Genomic DNA, 6,546 nt, shown 5'->3' on the forward strand with positions numbered 1-6,546 from the left:
TGAACATTACAATAAAGTGATTTTTCAAGTGACAGCTGCATAGGCTGCAAGTTGAGATTGGTGGAAGATTTGCTTTTCGAAAGAGGTTTGTAGTTCTGAATCTCGGTGTTGTTTATCCGCAAGGGCAGCAAAGTTTAATTGGCGAAGGAACGGCTAGTTCTTCAATAGGAGACAAGGTGTCCGCAATATTCTGCGAACCCTCAATATAACGGATATCTGTTGAAAATTGCCCTATGAAGTCTAGGTGTCTCATTTGACCAGGAGAAGCTTTATCCGAACGCTGTTGAAAAGCATAGGTTAAGGGGTTTTGATCTCTGAAGATCATGAAAACGCGTCCCTCTAGCATATGTCAAAACTATTTGACAGATTCATAAGTTCCTAATAACTCGCGATCGTAAGTGCTGTATCTGGTTTGTGCTGGTCAGAGATTTTTAGAAAAATATGAAAGTGGTCTCCATAATTCTTGATCGTTCTGTTGTAGAACTGCTCCTATACCTGTTGTTGATGCGTAAACGTGTAGAAATATTAAGTTATTTTTTAGAAGCAGAAGAGATTAAAAATATGCAACGCCTTCGCCGGGAATCGAGCTGCGGACCTCTGGAGTACCGGCGGCCCAGCCTGCAGAACCACTACACCACGAAGGCACGCTAGGAAAGCGGGAGAAATACCTTATATACTCCCCGTTTTAAAGGGCGACTGGGGTTTTAGGGAACCCAATTGCCAAATTCTGGGTGTGCAGAATCCTCATCCAACACCCCTTTTAGTTCGGGCGCCACTGTAGAGACATTAGGATATTTGGAAGCAAGAGAGACTGAAAATTTAGCAACCGTCTTCGCCGGGAATCGAACCGCGGACCTCTGGAGTACCGGCCCAGCGTGCAGACCCACTACACCACAAAGGCACGCTAGGAAAGCGGGAGAAATACCTTATAAACGTAGAGTGATAATGGCTTAGATGCGGAAGGATACTACAAATTTGTTGCCGAAATTAAATCATTCTTGAATTTTGGAAGGTTTCGCGAGATTCTCTGGTCCAGGTTTATCGTTTTTCTTGCTTCCAACCAAAAAAGAATTTAGAGATGCTTGTATGGTTGCTACATGAGGTAAGAAATGTAGATAAAATTAAGCATAGCAAGAAATCTTCTTAAGTCCTTTGCTGTAGATGGTTCAGGCATATAGCGGATAGAGGTGACTCAGGAAGGGGTCGAACGCCATCGGCGGAAATTTGATGACCAAGAAAGGATACACTTGGTTCGCCAAAAACGCATTTGGAAGGATTAAGACTAACACCGTACCTTTGAAAACGTTCAAAAACTGTTCTCAACTATGATAGGTGTTTTTGCTCTGAAGAGGAGGCGATTAAGACGCCATTAAAATAAGATACACAAAAGTCGAGACCGATTAACACCTGATTCATGAAGCGTTAGAACGTTTGAGCAGCACTGCATAATCTGAAACTCAAATAGTCCAAAAGGCGTAATAACCGCAGTTTTTGGAATATCAGCTGGGTTAACGGGCACTTGGTGATACGCCCGCTCAAGATCAAAGGTTGTAAAAATAGCTTTTCCCTCTAAAGTTTGCATACAGTTTTGAATGTGCGAGACTGGGTAACGATCAGGAATTGAAGCCGCATTTAACTGGCGATAATCGCCCCTTACCATTTCGTTTCCGAACTAGATGGAGCGGACTGGCCCATGAACATTCTGAAGGACGGCAAATTCCCTGTTCCATCATGTATTGAAATTCATCTCTTTGGCGGCTTTAAGCTTGTCCGAAGGTAAGCGTCTTGCTTTAGCGGCAATTGGAGGTCCGTTAGTTTCAATATAATGTAGTACATCGTGCTTGGGCTCGGAAATACCCATAACTGGGCGCGTGATTGTAGAGAATTCTCTGAGAAGTTGATGCCATGGGGAGTTACCCGAAATCACTTTAATGCTCAAATCTTGACTGTTGCGAATTACTCCCGGATAAGTTAAGTTGGTTGTGGAATCTATGAAACGACGATTCTTAAGATTGACAAACAAAGAAAATTTTTGTAAAAAGTCAGCTACAATAATAGGACTTGAAACAATAGCAATAATGAATGGCCATTGGAAGTTACGGCGCAATCCTAAATCGACAGATATCAGGCGTTCACCAAAAGTTTGAATAGGAGTTCCATTTGCTACATAAAGTTTAACTTGGTAAGGTGCTTTTGTTCGTAAAAATGTGGTGGAACGACAGAAACATCAGCCCCGGTGTCTACAAGAAACCTTAAGCCCGAATTATTTTCGATGACGAAACGGCGTGCAAAATTCCGTCCGCTGTCGTTCACGACTTCGAGCAACGGTCCTTCTCGTTTCCCTGGTCGTTATAACGACACAGTGGGCGGCATAAGTTAGCCTTATTTCCAAATTTTCGGTGGTTAAAAACAAATACCCGGAGGAGGGCTTTCATAACGTTTCCTCAGTGGTTTCATAACGTGTATTTCGACCACGTGATGTGGAGCGGTTGCGCTGAAAATGTTCAGCTTGGATGGCTACTAACTGAGTAACCTGTTTGGACAAATCATCAATTTGAGCCTGTAACGCCACAATACCTGGACCAGGAGCCTGCGCTGCGTGTATTTGCGCTGGAATAGCTAGCTCGTGAATTTTATCAGTGATTTCGAGAAGATTTTTAAGTGGCTCGCTACTGGCTGCTAAAATCGTTTGCATGTTAGATGGGAGTCTATTCATCCATAATGTTTTAAGAATGTTATCCGTTAGGTTACTGGCGGCTAAGTCTGACATTTTAGACAGCAATTGAGAAGGTCTCATATCACCCAACTCTAAATCGTGCAACAGCTGCTTGATTTTAACTGCTTCGGATTCTTCATAAACACAAATAATTTTTTTTAAAGTTTTGTATTTGTCAATCGCCGGTGGATTCAAAATTATTTCACGAGCTGATTGCAGTACCTGTGATTCTCACGCGACGATGGCTGTATAAAATTGAGTTTCGTCGGCAGTAATGTGACTCAACTGCGCATCCAATTGAATGAACCATAACAATGAGTCTCGGCGACAAAAAGGCGGTGGCTTAACAACCACTCTCGCCATTTGTGAAGCAGCATCGTGGTAAACCACTTTAGATCAATCAAATATGCACAATAATAATATGTACAGAAAAATAATCAATATGTATATAGTGACACAGTTTCTTGGTACTTGAAATCAGAAAAATTGGCGGCTCAAATGCAGCAGACGATACATATATCCGTTGAAATTTTGACAGAAATATGTTGACTCACCGGAATGCGGCACAAAGCTTGAAATCACAGGTGAAATGTCTTACTTGCATCTCATCACACTGGATAACTTACTGTTGCTCAGAATTTTGACATATAAACTCCATATTCGTGCAACATTGAAGGTTGCTATTCATAATAAATACGGGTCACCAATTATGGTAGTATAATTTGAGACAGATCGTTAAATAATAATAACAATTGAATAGAATAAATATTAATTAAGACACAATAACACGCCGAATAAATACTAATTCAGAAGTCAAACAACAAAAATCAGCGTTATATTTACAAACGCTGATTTTTGTTTGACTTCTGAATTAGAATAAATATTATTTTATTTTTGGTTACTATGGGTTACCAGACTGGCCGAGTTGAGTTGTAGTAGGCAAGTTGCCACATATCTATTTATCTATAATGTGTATTAAACTTTTAATTGTTTAAAAATTGTACTTTTTAAAAACACTTATATAAATATGTAAAATAAATAACACGTTTTTATCTAATTCTAGATCGTCATATGTCTGATTTTTCCGCCGACACAGATGCATTTCCGAATCCAAGGCTAGTGTAGTTAGGTAGAGACTATTCTAAATATATTTTTGAGTATTTTATGGCAGATTCGGCATTTTATTATTAATTGCATTATTTTCTTATTAGGAATATATTCTATACATTATATTACTGAAAGTTTTTTTGTGAGGGGGGGCGCCAAAAAGGTATTTTGCCCCGGGCGCGAGTTATGCTTGCAACGCCACTGCGCTTTCGTTAAAACGAGAGGGTTCCCTTAGTTTGAATAACCAATTATTTTAATTTTGGTATCTTTTCTGAACTTCTTATTTCTCGCATTTCCTCGCCAGGATGCAAAATTAGTACAAGTGAACAGAGTATTTAAACTGGCGAAACGAGAAGGTTAGACAGTGCGTGATTCGCTAGTTAGTGCTCGTTGCTATTCTGACCTCCAACTGTTAATCGTAATTGCTGCTACGCATTCTGGCACTTTATTAGGTCTATCGCCGGTGTATGTTGGTCAGCCAGCCTCCTTTAAGTTCCTCACCGTAAGTGTTATTGTGAGCACGTATTACGTACCCTTTTGTTAAAGAGTTCGAGAATAAAAGGGCCATGTACACCCTCTGTGCTGTTCTTCACGCCTGTGCGAGAAGTCGCTTGGTGAATTCTTTTGCAAATCGGATAGAAAAAGGCTCCAAACAGCCCAAAATTGTATATCAAATTTCAAACTCATCCTGGTACATTTGTAATAACCGTATCCATTTTGAGCTCAAAATGGACCAGCTTAATACTATATATTGTAAATTAGCAAGGAAGTTTTTCGAAAGCCAAAAAAATATTCAAAACTCTGCCATTAAAATATGTAATTCCGAATTAATGATCCTGCTAAACTGCAAACGCCCTATGGCCATACTTAATGTAAATATTGATTGATGTTTTCTTACTGTTATCTGCATTATTATTCAGCATTTGTGTTATATATTGTAACAATGCTTATTGTATTATGTATGTATCTCCTCTTATATATGCATATATTTTTCATTTTGTTTGACAGGATTAGTGTCAATTTAATATTTCAAATTGCTCAAACTTATCCATTATTTAACTGCCTTTTTATTCTTTTCCCCTTTTAAATTTTTCACCGAAGGAGTTACACCTACTTCTTGTTTATTCTTCCAATTGCTGTATGTCTCCCTTTCAGGATATTTGTCACCGGCTCGAAAAGCTTGCACCAAATGCTTCCCCCATTAGCCGATTCTGTTTCACTACACCTTTTAAATTCTTATCTCATATTAACAATTTAATGTTAATATCTTGCTTAAATTTATTACCTTTTTATCATAATTTAACTACTTACTTTAAAGTTATTTGTGACAAAATTTATTATTTAACTTGTTACTTCTATTTCTTCATATAGCTCAATTTCTTTTTTGAAATAAAAAATTTTCTTTCTGTTAATGCTCATATAATTAGTAATTTTTTAATTTTATTCTATAGGGGTAAAGCCTTCGGCCCAGGTACTCAGGTGTATGCTCCTTTTCCCGTGAAACAGGGTGAATTTTTTATGGTTGGGTAGATAATCAGATATTTCTTAGTACCAATTTCTTTATTATTAATAAAAGGTTTATCAATGTGTCAATGATTAAAATGCTGATGTTAGGAAAAACTGTTTTTTTATTCTTACATATCAAAAACTACCACCAAAAATATTAAATGTAACATTTTAGCTGCTTTGTGTAACAATTTGTTCTTCCTTCCTGTCAGGCTTGTTTTCCTTCTAGTTCATTATGCAATTATAGGTTCAGACCCAAATTCTCAATTTACCTATTAATCAATGCACTCTTCTTTGATATAGTCAAGGTCTCAAGAGTTTTGTTAAATGCCTAGGCTTTAAAAAATATATCAAAAATATAATTCAGTCCTATCTTAGAAGTTTGCAATGCCATGCCATCCTAACAAGCAGACATTCCCCCTTAAGTATTTTACAGGCTCTCGTTAATTATTGTTTGGGTGAATAATATTTCGAACGTCTAAAGGTTACATACAAGTTTATTTGGGATAATTAACATTTTTAATTAGTTTTTCTATGGGTTTTACCACTGCCACAAGATTTTTCTCCTTTCCACAAGAAGTTAGACAGTTTGTTTTCCAACCAGTCCACCATCAGTATTGAAGTAATCATCAATCAAACAGTTTTAGAGTAGTTGTTTTATATTACGCCAAATAAAAAAAGTTGCACCAAATAGTTTGTCTTCGCAGTCTTATTATCGTGATAATATATTTATATGCCATTTCTGCAGATAAAAAATGTAATTTTTCTCCCATAAAAAGTATCACTTAGTCTATTCATATAAATTCTTGCAAATATAAATTTCTATATTAAACGCTACACAACAAATGAAAAAATTGCTGTTGAACTCTGCAAAAGGAAAAAGAAAATTGATAGCACTTCAAAATCTTTAAAATAATCCTTTCCTGGGTTGAGTGCTCCATTTATCTTGGGACAATTTTCATTTCTAAATTAAGAAGGAAATTACATATTGCATGTGCTCGCATGTGCCACCAAAATTTCATTAAGTAATATAAGTATTTTAAAAATTCTTGATATCCCATGTTTAAAACTTATCTAATAACTGGACTAAAACATACTTCAGTAGAAGACCTACAAATGGAAGAAGCTACAATCGAGTTCTATTTCCATATTATTAAACTTCCAGAAACAATGGAATTCTAAACAGTATTTTACAATATTTAACGAATATTGTAAAC

Source organism: Stegodyphus dumicola, chromosome X1 (genome assembly GCF_044657685.1).
Source record: "Stegodyphus dumicola isolate Sdum_Otavi_A_Nest chromosome X1, ASM4465768v1".
Taxonomy (NCBI): domain Eukaryota; kingdom Metazoa; phylum Arthropoda; class Arachnida; order Araneae; family Eresidae; genus Stegodyphus; species Stegodyphus dumicola.